Source organism: Crinia signifera, chromosome 2 (assembly GCF_055691185.1).
Source record: "Crinia signifera chromosome 2, ASM5569118v1, whole genome shotgun sequence".
Classification (NCBI taxonomy): Eukaryota; Metazoa; Chordata; class Amphibia; order Anura; family Myobatrachidae; genus Crinia; species Crinia signifera.
This window is the reverse complement of record NC_139218.1, coordinates 185,246,098-185,262,346: the sequence shown is the minus strand read 5'-3', so window position 1 is coordinate 185,262,346 and position 16,249 is coordinate 185,246,098. Positions and strand designations below refer to the sequence as shown.

General features: G+C 43.0%; 1 protein-coding gene across 3 annotated transcripts in view; it reads left to right on the top strand.

The window, feature by feature from the left end:
- Positions 1-313: 313 nt before the first annotated feature.
- Positions 314-16,249, top strand: part of SYTL1 (synaptotagmin like 1) — a 51,735-nt gene continuing 35,799 nt past the window's right edge. For 2 of the 3 annotated variants that reach the window (XR_014470408.1, XM_083173317.1), the window contains exon 1: positions 314-456. The gene's annotated coding sequence lies outside the window, so the exon portion shown is untranslated. Of the gene's footprint in view, positions 490-16,249 lie in introns of all 3 variants that reach the window. The other variant, XR_014470409.1, reaches the window with a different exon arrangement.

Genomic DNA, 16,249 nt, shown 5'->3' with positions numbered 1-16,249 from the left:
GTGGAGGAGCGGGACCCAAATGATATATTTGCACCTGGGCTCACCACCCACAAGTTCCACCACTGGGTTATCTGTAAGTATCCCCATTACAGGATAATTAGACATGGTCACATAATTATGTAAATACTTAGTGAACCCTAACAATATACAAAATGCGTAGAAAGAAAATGCACAAATCAAATCAAATGTCAAACATTCTCAAGAAGTTATGTTTCGAAGAACTTCAAATAAAAGTATTGACTGTGCCTGGAAATCAGCACTCTGCCGGTGCACACAAACTAGTTAATAGTATTTTGTATCTGATCTATGCAAACCCTCAGTGAGAGGTGTGTCTACCTGGTGGGTGGAGTGTTCTGCAGTGACTCAGTGCTATGCCTTCTGTATGCACACTCACATACCTGAGCCAATACACAAATTGCTTGTACACCTGGACAGGATCTGTGCAGTCGCACACAGGTAAGGAACTCTAATGGAAATCTGCAAACAAAGGTAGGGACAAAGCAGAACAGGCTGGATTTATAGAGGAGAGCTTGTCATCGCATACTGTATTGCTTGTCTGAATCCTATATTTTGGGAATAGTAACTATAATGATTCGTTTGTCTCCACAATCAATAACATTACCTCGACACTTCAAGAATACCAAAATCATGTTCTTTTACTTTTGACTCATGTTCTTTGGCTTCTTGTGCAGGAACATTCTTGATTGCCTATGGCTATGTGTGTCTGATATTGACAGCTTGAGCGAACCCTTTTCCTGTTTATGTGATACGCTAACAGGTGGAAGGCATTCCTTTACTGTGTTCAGGGCAAACAAATCGAGTGTGTCTGTGTTTGTGTATGTGCGAATGTTTGTGTGTGTGTGTGTGTGTGTGTGTGTGTGTGTGTAGGAGGGGGTGGGGTAGAATATTGTTTTCTGCATTCTTATAACACAAATATTTGTATTTGTTAGTTGTTATTTGACCTAATCATTTGACCCCCCCAATTCTTCACTGTCTGCAACAGAAAATGTGCCTAGTCTTTCCCAACATGTTGCACCCAAATATTATATACTTTTTTAGTGTGTGGACCCTATTGCTTGTGTGTTTACTTGTGTTCGGAACACAGATGGCAGACAGCGTCTTGATATGCAACCGCTCATTGCTCAAATAATGAACTAAAACACCATCATTTTCATGCACCGTCAGGTGATAAATTGCCCTAAATAAAGTGAATGTTGTGAAATGCAGCAATGCATCCGAAAGTTAAGGCAGCTTCAAATTCATCCGGTAACTGTTGTATATTTTGACATCGCTGTTTGTCGAGGCCTATGCCATCATCAGCCAAACTCTTTTGTGTGAATTTAGGGCCCAATTCAGACCCACTTGCTAGAGAGTTTGTGAGTGCTGCCCTGATGAACAAACGCCCCGACAAACTCGCCAAAGGTGTTCGCACTGGGGGTCTGCACATGTGCAAATAAGCGCATGGGCAGACCCCCCACCATCAAAATGGGGCCGCAATCAGCCCGAGCAAATCTGAATTGGGCCCTTAGGATTGCTGAAGGCTGCTTGTTCCACTCTAGTTCAAGTTCATTTTTGAGAGCAGGTTCACACAAGGTTCATCTTAGACATCTATGGTTTCTGTCACAAATCTATACAGATAATACAACTATAAAGGCCCATACACCCTAGGCCAGTGGCAGGGGCGGATCCAGGATAAAATGACAGGGGGGGCACCATGATAAAAAAGGGTTTGGGTAGGGGAGGGGCGGTGTTAGTGGTGCCAGTGTACATGCTAAGAGAGCGGCAGGAGAGGGTGGGAATGGAATTAAAAATAGGCCCTGGCATTTAAAGTACGCAGGCCCACCATGGCGACAAAAGTGAAGGATGTAGTTGTGCGCGCGCCAAAAGCGCGCTCCAGAAAAGGGTGTGTGGCCACTCAACAGGGGGCGTGTCAACACCATATACAACTTCTACACATTATGCAACAAAATACTAGACCCCATTATACTTGCCCCTTACACATGATGCCAAATGGAATGAGCCAAAATTGACATAATGCCACAAGGATTGTGTCAAAATTCACATAATGCCACACGGATTAAGCCAAAATTCACATAATGCCACATGGATTGAGCCAAAATTCACATAATGCCACACGGATTGAGCCAACATTTACATAATGCCACACGAATTGAGCCAAAATTTACATAATGCCACACAGATTGGGAAAAAATTCACATAATGCCACACGGATTGAGCCAAAATTCTCATAATGCCACATGGATTGAGCCAAAATTCACAATACACTTCATAAACAGGGACATTGTCTACCATAGGCGCGCATTAAACATTTACACCATAATGTCCATTACACGTTAAGTTACACGCCATTATGTCCATTATGTGTTATGCCAAACACCATAATGCCTATTAAAAATTATGCTACATAAGAGCAGAGAAGTGCTGCTTCTCTACATGCTCATTGCCAAGGGTTCCATGCTCATTGCCAGAGGTTCCATGCTCGTTGCCATGTGGGATTACATATATTCTTTGGGGTTAGTGCTGCGCTCAATCTTATGTGCTGGTGTTAAATAAAATAAATAAATGATGAATGTAACACAGTGTTTTAATCTAAACACAAATTTTACTTGGAATTTAGTCCATTGATACAATGATGCACACAGTGTAGGAAATCTGTCACGCTGCGTGTACTGGCCTTGGCCTCTGTACACGCTCTGTGTGTGAGGTCTCACTGTGTGTGTGCTTACACGGTTCAATATGTCCAATCCTGGCTGCCCAAATTGCAGCGTTTATACAAGTCTCAGTCTCTGCCTATAATCTGTGTACGGCGTCCCGTTACACAGGTGTTATAGAAATACAAGTGAGTCTTCGGGTACCCCTTTAGATATATTCCGTTTTCTGCGGATTTTCGGAGGAGGGGGGGACTGGTGCAGCTTAGGGTGCCGGTTCACTGCTGCTACTAGGGTTTGCAGAGGTGCCGCGTGAGTGATAGTGCACTCAATGCGTCACACGTCGCTGACACCCGTTCGCTGCAGGGACTCGGAGTTGCGGGGATCAGTGTATCGGGTGGCAACGCCGCCGTCAGCACTGCCTCGTCTCCAACGCGTTTCAGCTTACCGCCTAAGCTGCACCAGTCCCCCCCTCCTCCGAAAATCCGCAGAAAACGGAATATATCTAAAGGGGTACCCGAAGACTCACTTGTATTTCTATAACACCTGTGTAACGGGACGCCGTACACAGATTATAGGCAGAGACTGAGACTTGTATAAACGCTGCAATTTGGGCAGCCAGGATTGGACATATTGAACCGTGTAAGCACACACACAGTGAGACCTCACACACAGAGCGTGTACAGAGGCCAAGGCCAGTACACGCAGCGTGACAGATTTCCTACACTGTGTGCATCATTGTATCAATGGACTAAATTCCAAGTAAAATTTGTGTTTAGATTAAAACACTGTGTTACATTCATCATTTATTTATTTTATTTAACACCAGCACATAAGATTGAGCGCAGCACTAACCCCAAAGAATATATGTTATTGTACCTTGGGATATAGTCAGATCCCGCAGTGTGATTGCAGCTCATCGCCATCAAAATCTTTCAGTGCGCAGGTATTTAAAGAAAACTGCAATGTGGGATTACATGCTCATTGCCAAGGGGGAATACATGCTCGTGGTAAATGGGGGACAGCCGCTGCCAGGCAGAAGTGATAGCCACTGACAGTGGCAGAGCCTGGCTGTATTCAGAGCACTGCAGGTCCTGGCTATTTGAAATAATACCCCTTTCACACCAGAAAATGCATTCCCAGGTTGGCCCCTTTTACACCAGCCTAGTCCCTGCATTTTCTGGTGTGAGGGGGAGAGAAAACCACTCCTCCTCCCTTTAACCAGTTATCTCATTTAACCGGCTATATCTTCGGAACCAACTGACCCATTTACATGAGACAAGTATTATATTGAAGAACTTTTGAGTGGGCTGTGAATGATTTTGGTCCAGTGAAGCTGGAACGTTTGGTTCCAGAGTAATCTGCCCTCAAAATCATGAACAGCCATGAAATTACATTTCAAATATAAAAAAATTGGTTTACACGCAATATCTCTGGAACCGATTGACCGATTTGGACCTGGTATCATATTGAAGGCCCAGCGATTTAAAATTGAATGATATCAACCACAAGCTTCTGTGATGCCAGGGCGGGAACTGGCAGCCGTCGGAACCGGGTGGGGGTCGGAATTGACGGATCCCATATTATCCTATGGGAAAAAAACGTTACAGGTTTGCCAGGCGATATCTCCGGTTCCCGGGGGGCTAGAGACACGGGGCTGGGCTTGTTGGAAAGCCCTGGTCCTCAGCTACAAAATAAATGACAGGGGGGCACATGCCCGGGTGCCCCCCCCCTGAATCCGCCACTGGCCAGTGGTAGCCAACCCTAGCCCTCGAGAGCTACCAACAGTTCACATTTTCCAGACAACCTAGCTACTGCACAGCTGCACTCATTAATCACTGACACATTTTAAAAGATCCACAGATGGAGCTAATTAGCTCACTTGTGATTCTGTGAGGAGACCTGCAAAACATGCACTGTTGGTAGCTCTCGAGGACTAGGGTTGGCTACCCCAGCCCTAGGCACATTTGAGCTGAAAATCTGCTAGTGTGTATGGCCAGCTAGTGAGCGCTGCTGCGCACTCCTGCATCGTCGCTGGCTGCCATCGTCCATCGGGCTATATAACCAGCCGAGTGAACCACTTGCTACAGTCTCCTACTGTGAAATCCGCTGGGTGCTAATCACTTAGTGTGTATGCAATGAGCGCTTTTACGGCTAGAGACTTTCACATGATCACTCTTCATACATACTGGGCAAAAACGCCCAGTGTGCATGCCCTTTAAGGGGTTTTTCTGTACATGGAATTTCTTTTTCTTTGAGAAAAATGCTTCTAGGGACTTCTTTTTCCCCTGGAATAATGATTAGCCTGCTTGTTTGTGTCATGATCCAAAGTATTGGAAATACTGTTTTTACCACTAAAGTGTCTCCTAAGCTTGCTCTGCGGTACGCGTCCAAGGGACTCCATCGCGATTTTCATTCAGCGGGAAAACTGGTTTCTGTCCGGGGCGACCCACGGTCATCAAGCAGCGATCATCTTGACACCTTGGCATGCTCTCCTCCATTGCAAGAACTTGGTCCACACAGAGCTTTGCAATGCCCGCTCTCACCAGAGTCACCACCATGTTTACAGGACCCAGCAATGCCGGGATTCTTTCCATTCCTCAGAAATGGGCGTGGCTATCTTTGTCACTTTTCAAAGCCTACCCAGAACCTCAAATTCTGACTACCAATCTGCCAGTGCAATGATGTCTCCATTGTAGTTGCATCTTATGATCTGCTCCTGTGGAAATCCTGCTGTTATTCTGTACGGGTATGGGTAATAAGGTCGACAGAACTTAGGTCCTCAGTCATTAGATCGACACATAAAATTAGGTTGAAATGCATTAGGTTGATATGGTCATTAGATCGACATGAAAATGGTCAATTTGAGTTTTTATATATATATATATATATATATATATATATATATATATATATATATATATATATATATATATATATATATATATATATATATATATATATATTATTGAAGCACATTAGAACAAATCATTAGTTACTTTTTACATGCATTCCAAAATCCATATACAAAACCAAAATGAAATATCATGTATCACTATATGGCATGAGGGGTCCGGTTATACATTTCCAATCAATATCTCCATTGTTTCATAATCCCAATTGAAGCTCTACACTATTGGTATTATTTAATATTCACCCAAAAAGGATCGGTGGATCTTGTGCATTCATACGTGTTTCATACCAAGGTGTGTTCCGGAAGCATTTCCAAACCTGATCTTTTAGAATATTGGGTTGGATATTAATATAACCTCCCCATGTGTTTGAAAAATTTCCCGGTACTTGTTTCCTAGCACGGCCACAATCGCGGGCATCGGGTGTCATTTTTAGTGGTATACGACGCGACCGACGCGATGCCCCCGATTTTCCCATTGAAAAAAGTCAAAATCGCGTCGGTCGCGTCGTATGCGGCTAAAAAAGGCTTAAATGGTCCAGACGCGATGCCTACGATTTCCCCATAGGAAACAATGTTAAATGGCTCAATGTACCCGCGATGCCCCCGATTTCTCATAGGGAACAATGTTAAATACCTCAATTTCACCAAATCATCATAGGGATCAATGGTAAATGGGCCAGAAAGCCCCCAAAAAACCCCAGAACAGTGAAATGTCCCCCCAAAACCCCCCACGATCAACGCGAACCCTAAGCGTGGCGAGCGGCGGCGGTACGCGTCCTCCGACCTTTTCATACCCCCACTATCCACGTTGGCGTGGAGTTGAGAATAGAATAGTGTGGTGAGCGCAGCGAGCCACTGAGCCCGAAGCGTGGCGAGCGGACGCGGATACCTTCACAGGTAAACGCATCCCTTCGCGGGCTTCACAGGTAGGACGCGTACCGCCGCCCCTCGCGGGCTCGCTGCGCTCGCCACGCTTCGGGTTCGCGTTGATCGTGGGGTGGCGTTAAATACTTTTGGGGGGACATTTCACTGTTCAGGGGTGTTTTGGGGGGTTTATGGCCCATTTAACATTGTTCCCTATGATGATTTGGGTAAATTGACCCATTTAACATTGTTTCCTATGGGAAATCGGGGGCATCGCGGCTAAATTGAGGCATTTAACATTGTTCCCTATGGGGAAATCGCGGGCATCGCGTCGCGGCCATCGCACCCGATTTTTTAGTGCTTGCGATGGCCGCGATGCCCCCGATTTTTCCTTACGATGCCCACGATCATGATCGTTGTGGCCGTGCTAGGAAACAAGTACCAATTTCCCAGTAGCTATATCTTTTCTCAGAGATGCTTCTAACCACTCCATCTTAAATACGTAATGTAATTTATCCTGAAAAAGAGAAAATGGAGGAGCTATAGGCTGTAACCAGTTTTGTAAGATGCATTTCTAAGCTATTGCTGATATAATAATTAGAAGTTTACATACTCACTGTGTTATACGTGTACATACAGGCATAATTCCAAAATAGCCCATTCTGCAGTCAGGCTTAAAGCCGAAACTAAATACTGTGTGGTATATGTCCATATCTGGACCCAGAAACCTCTTATCACAGGACATTTCCATATACAGTGATATAACTCTGCATCCTTTGTCCCACATCAAAGACATAAATGGTTAGCAAGTGATCCCATCAAATACCAACGATGTGGTGACAAATATGTTCTGTGCACCACATTAAGAAAGAGTCCTACATATGAGGCAGCTGGCACCAGTTTTATGGAAGGTTCTAAAGCTTTCAATAGTTTTTTTGTAGTCAGCGTAGGCATATGGTCTCTCCACTGCGCCATCCCGGTACGTATCTCCTCATGTTGTAGGGGATTATGCAGCAATAAGTAATGGGCAGATATCGACTTAGAGGGGCTATTTTCTCATGTCAACAGTTTATCCAATGGGTTAGTATAGTCCTTAGGAGCTAGCACCTTATCGAGACCAGCCACATAATGCTGAGCTTGGTAAAATGCTAGTGGAAAGGATTGTAAAAATGGAAACTTATCTACCGCTTGTGTAATCGTTAGTGGTTTGTTAGATGATATTGATTAAATGGCCCACTTTAGTGATTCCCAGTCTTTGCCACAAAGTAAACGGATTTTGGGCCATGCCTTGCTGAAACTGCGGATTAGACACCAGGGGGAGATGAAGAGAAGTATATTGGTTCAATACCTGTTTGTGGCATAACAAATGCCAAACTCTGCGAGTAGTCAAAAGTAATGGGTTATTCCGTATCAAGGGGTGTAGTTCCCCATCATGTCTATGTAAAACAACTATTAAATTATCCCCATTAAGAAAAGTAGTTTCCAAAGTAGTTCCATGTCCTTGCCATGTAGTCAGTCCTGAAGGTATCTCAAGTGGGCGTCATATATTAGGAAGGTTAATACCACCATTTGATCTAGTCTGTTGTAGCTTTATCAAGCCAATCCTCGCTCTTTTGCCATTCCATATGAACATACGCATGATCTTAATGATTTCTCGTTTTGTTAATAAAATCGGAAGCGACTGAAGGGGATATAAGAGTCTCGGAAAAAGAACCATTTTAACTAGATTACCTCGGCCTAAATATGATAGTTTTAAATGTTTCCAACTGTCTATATCCTTTTTCATACGGTTAATAATATTACTCATATTGAGATCATATAATTTGCCCATATCTTTTGGAATTTGGATACCCAGGTAAGTGATCTTATTCTTAGCCCATTGGATGGGTATTTCAACATACCCTGAAGGCGGTATATAGCCTGGTTTTAAATAGAGGGCTGTTGATTTCCCAAAAATAACTTCAAATCCTGAGGCAGTTCCAAATTCCTCAATACGGGCTATTAATGGTCTTAAAGTTTGTCTAGGGGATGATATAAATAACAAAACGTTGCGTGCAAAAGCAGATCATTTCAATTCCTCATTACCCAATTTAATCCCTTGGAATAACGATCAATTCTGTAATACCCAAAGCATAGGATCAAGGGCCAGATTAAAAAGTAAAGGGGATAGTGGACATCCCTGTATTGTACCTCTAGTTAAGACTATTTGTTCTCCTATATTTCCAATGTTCTATAAGCATATCAGGGATGATATTCCATTGGCGCCTAGCCGAATTTAAGGGTGAAGAGGATTTATCCAGTAAAGGATCAGAAACTCTATTAAAGTATCTGCCTATAATTAAATCATATGTGGGTCTGCTAGATAAAAGCTGGGACATTTTCTGGAAAAAGGCCTTCTTGTCATTGTTAGGGGCGTATAAATTAAGTAAAGTATAATACACATTATAAATCTGGACATCAAGCAATAAAAATCTACCTTCAGGGTCAGCAACCATATTGATAATCGTTTTGAAAAAAGTATTGCTACCCCTCGAGATTTAGATTGATGACATGCAGATACACATTCATTAATCCAAATATCTTGCATAGAACTTCCTTCCCCTTGTTTCCAGTGCATCTATTGGATAAATACTATGTCCGATTTATGCTTTTTAAGAGAAGTGGAAACCTTCTTACGTTTAACAGGTGTGTTCAATCCCCCTACATTCCATGATGTTAATTTGATCAAGCATGAGGTGCATGATATGCCACCTCCTTTATTAAACGAAGAGGGGGTCATCTCACACCCGTCAAAGGAAAAAATAACCTAAACCAATAATCCCCATCAATGACATTGCCCCCGTCCCAGCAAGCAGGGGCATTCTCATCCACCAAATCCAATCTATAAATCTCCGGACTATGCAATACATAACATGTACATTTCCATAACCAATAAATCTGCTTCAATACATTTTCACATTTTTTCCATTCCAAAATCAAACATAACCGGTTTCCAAGGATTATCCTGGAAACAGGCGCATTAGTCAAAATACGTATTAGCGTATTTATCACACAAAGTAAATTTAGAATACTCCTAATCAAAGCTTCGATTAAGATTATACATTCAATTATATCTACCAAAATGAAATTCTGTGAAATAGTATCCTTAACCGCCCCCCCCCCCCCCCCCCCCAAAAAAAGAAGATAAACTTAAGACTAAAGTCGAGTGGAAAGACCGCTCTATGTAGCTCCTATTTTATGAGGTGATCCAGCTTGTGTGTGTGTGTGTGTGTGTGTGTTGGAACATTGCTTGGGGTACCTTGTGTTAAAGTATGTTTTCGAACATATGCACTACTTGGCCCCTCTTCTTGTAAAAATGGTTACGTGTATCTTCCACTTTATCAAACACATAGGTACGCCCACTTTCCGTGATCTATAACTTTGCTGGATACATTAATGCAAAATGTTTATTATTCTCTACCAAGTATTTGCAAAGTGGGGAAAATTCTTTACGTTTCTGTGCCACCGCGACTGAAAAATCCTGGAAAATAAGAATACGCTTTTCATCTAAAGTTAGATCTCTCTGACGTTTAAAAGCTTGTAGGATTGTCGCGGTAGTTCAGAAACTTTGCTATAACTGGGTGAGGCCTCGCATCTGGTCCCTCCCGCTCTGGTCCCACTCTGTGAACCCTTTCCATAACTGGGGTTTCCATTTCCTCCTCTAGATTAAGAGCTACTAAAAATCTTTTAGTTATGTACTCAGCTAAAACTTGGCCTCTTACCAGTTCTGGAATACCTATAAAGCGGAGGTTATTCCGTATACGGCGATTTTCCAAATCATCTACTTTTTCTGCTAAGACCTGATATGAGGCACTACAGGATGTACAGGATGATTGTAGCACATAATAAATTATCTTCCATGTCACTAACCCTCTGCTCCACTGCCTCCAATCTATCAGTGTGGTCAGATACGTAGGCGGTCTAATGCTGAATCAATAGAGGTCTGTAATTTATCCAACCTTTTGTTAAGTTTTGGTATTAGTTGATCAAATTTTTCTTCTATTTTAGGTAAGAAAGTCTGTAATTTTTCATCAATCCTAGGCATGAGTTTCAAATTTCTCCTCTATCTTTGGCATAATAGTATTAAGAATAAAATTTACCATCTCATTGTTAAGAGGCTTAGATCCATCCATAGACTGGTCACTAGCCATCTTGGAAGGTGTTACATTAGGAGAGGGTGGGTTAATACCCTGCTTCGCCAGGTTCTTATTAGGTTTTACCATATTCCTATTTGATGACCTCTGTGGCTGTGAGGATTGGGATTTATTAAGAAATGTATCCATACAAAGATGGAGAGAAAAAAAAAGAAGAGAAAAATTCCCTTTTCTCTCTACATTCCTCCCCTCCTCTCCTTTTTTCCTATTTTTTTCTTTCTTTTCCCCTAAGTAGTGTCCCAAGTTTACTTGACTACCCTAATTTAGTTTTGGTTTTGTAACGGAAATTGCGCTAAATTAAGCAGCTCTTATGGAAAGAATAGTTGATGAGGTAATTAAAAGAGCGCTGAGGTTAAATGTAGAAGTGGATATTTGAGCAAATAAAAAGTAAAAAAGAAAAAAAAGGTGAGATGGAATTTAGACTATGAGAAAAAAATTAGTATAATGTTTACACCCTTTTGGGGACAATGTATATGGGATGGAAGTAGCCAGCTGTTTACTGTCCCTATCTTACCCTGTCCTCTGTGTCTTTCTCGTGGCCATGATGGTACAGGCACGTGCAGGTGTGATGGTATGACCGCTGCTCCGTGCGTGCCAGTGCAATGATGTCTCCGTTGTAGCTGCATCTTATCAGGTCTGGCTCTACCATTAGGCAGCTTTAGGCAGCTGCCTAGGACGCCAGGAGCTGGGGGGGCGCCATAAAGTATGCCTATCAAAAAAATCATTGATGTCTATGAGGATCCTTGTTGTACTCTATTGTGGCTGGCAAAGGAAGGCCTCCTGGGAAAACAGGGGACTTGCCCACATTCCTGGGGGTGCTGGTAGGACCACCACATTTTTGTGAGCCTCCCTGGCACTCTGGAATGTTAGGCAAGTATGCCTTAAGGGGTTGGAAAGTGTGTATTGGTGGCAGTATGGGGGGGGGGGGTGCAATAGGTTGAAGTTTTGCCTAGGGTGCTGAGAAGGCTTGCACCGTCCCTGCATCTTATGATCTGCTCCTGTGGAAATCCTGCTGTTATTCAGTACGGGTATGGGTAATAGGGTCAACAGAACTTAGGTCGTCAGTCATTAGATCGACACATAAAATTAGGTCGATATGGTCATTAGATCGACATGAAAATGGTCAATGTGAGTTTTTCATGGTTATTTTGGTGTCTATGTCGACCTACACATGGACATCATATAAGAGTAACGCGTCTCCTCGCTTCGCTCACCATGCATCCGGCACAGTGCCTCGCTACACTCACTTGGATAGTATGAAAAAACACCTTTTTTTTTGTAAAAAATAAATAAATGAAAAACTCATGTTGACCTTTTTCATGTCGATCTAATGACCATGGCGACCTATTTCATGTATTGACCTAGTGACTGCATGGCTAGGGAAGATAAAACGTGATGCTGCCTTGTAAACTCTTTGAAACCACTGATCCCCCTCCTCGCTTTACCAGCTCTCACCTCTCGCCCACCTCTTTCAATCCCCCTGCCTCTCTCTCTCTCTCACTCCCTCTGTTTTCTCCAATCTCCCCTCCCCCCTAGGCTCTTGCTATCACTCTCTCCTCCACCTCTATGTCGGCCAGATGCACTAAGCTTCAGAAGTGATAACCAACCAATCAGCTCCTGCCTGACATTTTTCAAACACAGTATGTGACATGGAAAGTAGGAGCTGATTGGCTGGCTATTTATCACTCTGTGTAAATCTGTGATCTGAAAGATCTATGACAAGTCCAGTGCAGTATCAGTCTGTGCTGTGGATATCTTTGAGGAACTCCCCTTACCATAGGGTCCTGACCTGGAACCTATGGTCAGATACAGGTGACCGTAGCAGACTGTGCAGGACTTGTCATAGATCTTTAAGATCACAGACAATTTATGAAGAAATCATTAGTATAAATAAAAGTTAAATTTAATTAACATATTGTCTTCATCCTTAATTTATTACACAGTATATTTCCATCAGGAGAGTGCAGAGTTTATTTACTGTTGGATTACCTTGGATTGGACTTGTCCTCCATTTCTGCAGCACCCCAAAAACCAAGGCACACCATAATATTCTTACGAGGCTCACTGCCTAGCAAGTCAGTTAGAATCACTTACTGAGTGCAATGCAGCTGAAGTTAGGGCACATATTGCCTGACTGATAAATATCCCGATACGGTCACTAGGTCAACCCTATTTAGGTTGACATGCATAGGATCAACAGGGCATAGATCGACACCTGAAATATGTCGACATGGCTAAGGTCAACATGGTTAGAAGGTTGACAATGGGAAGGTTGACGGTCACAATGTCGACATCTGTTTTTCACTTTTGTTTTGGAGCCGACATGTGCCGACAGACCGTATTTCATGCCATACCATCCACTACGGCATGGTAAGAGAATATAATAGTGTGCCGAGTGCACCAAGCCATGTCGACTAATTTTTTTTTAAACTCATGTTGATCTTTTCACAATCGACATTAGCCAAGGCCACCTATTTCAGTTGTCGTCCTTAGCCCTGTGGACCTAAATAGGGTCAACTTAGTGAACGTATCTAAGCCTTGTCGACCTTCTGTGGTAGTCACAATGCATGTTGACCCAATGACCCATACCCTAAGTATCACTGTTACTTAAGTTCTGCAGCAATGTTATTGATTGTGGGGACAGCTGCTTTTTGGATTACTGAATTACTTTAATAGACAAATATCCACCACCACAACTCACCACTAAGACCGACATTTAATGGAGTGTGGTTGTTAGGTTCACATGCATTTATCAATATGCATTATATCAACAGCTGCTCACCTGGTGGATTCTGAAACTTAAGGCCCCCATACACTATACACTATGCAATTTGGGCCTGATTTAACCTGATTCCAGTGGAACGGGCCAAGAAATCTGGTGAAATCGTCTCAAATATGATGCGCGGTACTGTGAGCATCGGACCGAAGTCGGACATGTTACAAATAAGATAAATTGTATGTACAGCCAATAGAAGCACATCGAGGGGGCCAGATGCACTAACCTTCAAAAGTGATAAAATGGAGAGTTAGTAACAACCAACCAATCAGCTCCTAATTGCCATGTCACAGAAAAATGGCAGAGAGGAGCTGATTGGTTGGTTATTTATCACTTTTGAAGGTTAGTGCATCTAGCAGTACTTCATTTTTGTGGCCAGTTACGTTAGCCGCTACGCAAGGATTTTCGACGAGGAACTATCCCACCCTCCTGTGTCCATGCCACCCTCCTTTGTCCACCCCACCACCATCTATTACCTTTAGTAAAATTGTGGCGAGTGAAGCGAGATCACGAGGGGACATTTGTGCTACGTAAATTCCGTAGCATAAACGGTGGCTGAAAAGATGACCGTTTACCTGGCCTCTTATCAGGTCTGTAGGTGTGTGCCAGCGGTGCCGCACAGCTGGAACACACTTATCTGCAGAGCATGGAAGCGGCGGACATGAGAGGTGCTCTCTCCATGCCTCCAAATTATCTTTAGGACATTCAGCCTAGTGTATGGGGGACTTAAAGGGTATTATTCCGGGTCCAAGCACTATTTGTGACCAGCACTTACGGCAGTGACCTGTGCCAAGCGGCAGTTCAAGTGATTTCATTTTCCTTATTACTAACCATCACCCCATAGCCTAATCCGAAATCTCCCGGCAGGGCCTAACCCTAATCATTGGCATTCCGATAATTGCAACATTGCACATGATGGCATTGTGAACTTGTCCACATCTGAGCATTTCAACGTGGTGCCTGAGTGTAAACATGTTGATCCATGGTGACATTCAAGTATTGACATTGTTGTGTCAACATTATGACTGTTGACATACTCACGGTCAACCATGGGATTGGATCCCACACAGAATCCCCCCCCCTTAGCTCCTTCCCTGGAACTTACGGTATAAATTCCCTGCCATGCACCACTCAGTTATATAATCGGCACTGCAGGGGTCACTATTGCAGTGCTTTCCATTTTATTTTGCTAAGGAACCTGCCCTGCCTCTGTACTAGGGTCAATTTGCTCAAAGCCAATTAACATACTGGTTGGTATAAGAGTGCAGGAGGGAACTGGCACAAACTAATAAAACAGAAGAACATCCATCTCACAGGAATAGTTCCTTGGTTGCAATGTAACCTATGTCTCTGCACTATGATGAGAGAGCTAATCACTCTCTTAACATGCTGCCCAAAGACAAATTATTATTACAGTATTAATAATACTGTATTACTGTTTCAGATGGGATTGTGACAGTGCTGGGCTGCTGGCACATCTATTTCAGTTTTCAAGTTTCTGACAAAGAAAAAGTAAAACATTTTTGCAGCTTGTAGAATTTTCAAGTAGTGAAGTTGATTAAGTGACATTACTGTTAAAAATAGAATAATGGTGGTAAATGTAAGTCTGTGTGCTTTATGGAGGTGACTAGGATGCTGTCTGTACTGTTTGAAAGATACTGAGCTGCTGTCTGTGTGATATAGTGGTCACTGGAAAGCTGTCTGTGCAATATAGCAATTGCTTGGATGCTGTCTGCGATTTGTTGGTCACATAGATGCTGTCTGTGCAGTATGGCAGCCACTGGGATGCTCATGTGCGATATGGCGGTCACTGGAATACTCTGTGTTTGTATGTTGGTCACTGAGATTGTCTGTGTTTTGTATAGCAGTATGTCACACATGATGGTTGTATTAGAGGTACAGAGGGAAACTTTTTCTTACTGCATTAATTTAGTTTTATCTCTATTGTTACAATATCGTTTTAGCTATTTACAAAAAAAAATCAACATTATTCAAATGTAGCAAGTGAAGTGTTCTGTTTTAAATTATCACAACTTTCAACCGTCAATGTGATGAGCTGCGAAGGACCTTACTCCCTGCAGTAGTGCAACGCTGCTGCGGGCAGACCCTATATTCACAGCAGACTTGTGGATATCCCCTTACAAACTTGGCCACAACTCCCCCCCTCCCCCCCAAAGCAAAACAAATAAAATATTGTGCTTTTCCACCCTCTGCCATATTTTCCTTGATCCAACACTGTTTATGAATGTACATATGTAAAATGGTGACTGAGCAGTGTGGGGAGATTAATCTCATGTGATGCAGAGAATAGGCAAACAGTCATTCTATTATATATTATACATGAGGGAAATTGTCCGTGTTTATTCAAGGTGGTACCAGTGGCAGGGGAGGCTCTAGAGTTGAGGCTGCAGCGTAGTGCAAAATTCAAAGGTACTTGTGTAGTTTCACGGCGCCAGCATGGCGCCGTGCTACTTCCGGGTGTACGCTCGCCACGAATATGTCCAAAAAAGTAACTTAACTCCATGCCAACATGGATAGTTCATACCTCCACTATCCATGTTGGCATGGAGTTGATTTTAAGTAGCGTGGCGAGCGTAGCGAGCCACCGAGCCCGCAGCGTGGGTGAGCGAAGCGAGCCCCGCAAGCGGACTCAGACACACTCGCCACACCGCGCCGTGAAACTACACAAGTACCAATTCAAATAAGGGTACAGCAACTGCCATCCCAAATTGACTCCCTGACAGTTGAGTTGCTCCCCTATTTAAATTTTGATCTGTCACTGACCAGTGGTATTCTGCATAACTATGGATGTGCACAGTGAATTACGTACATT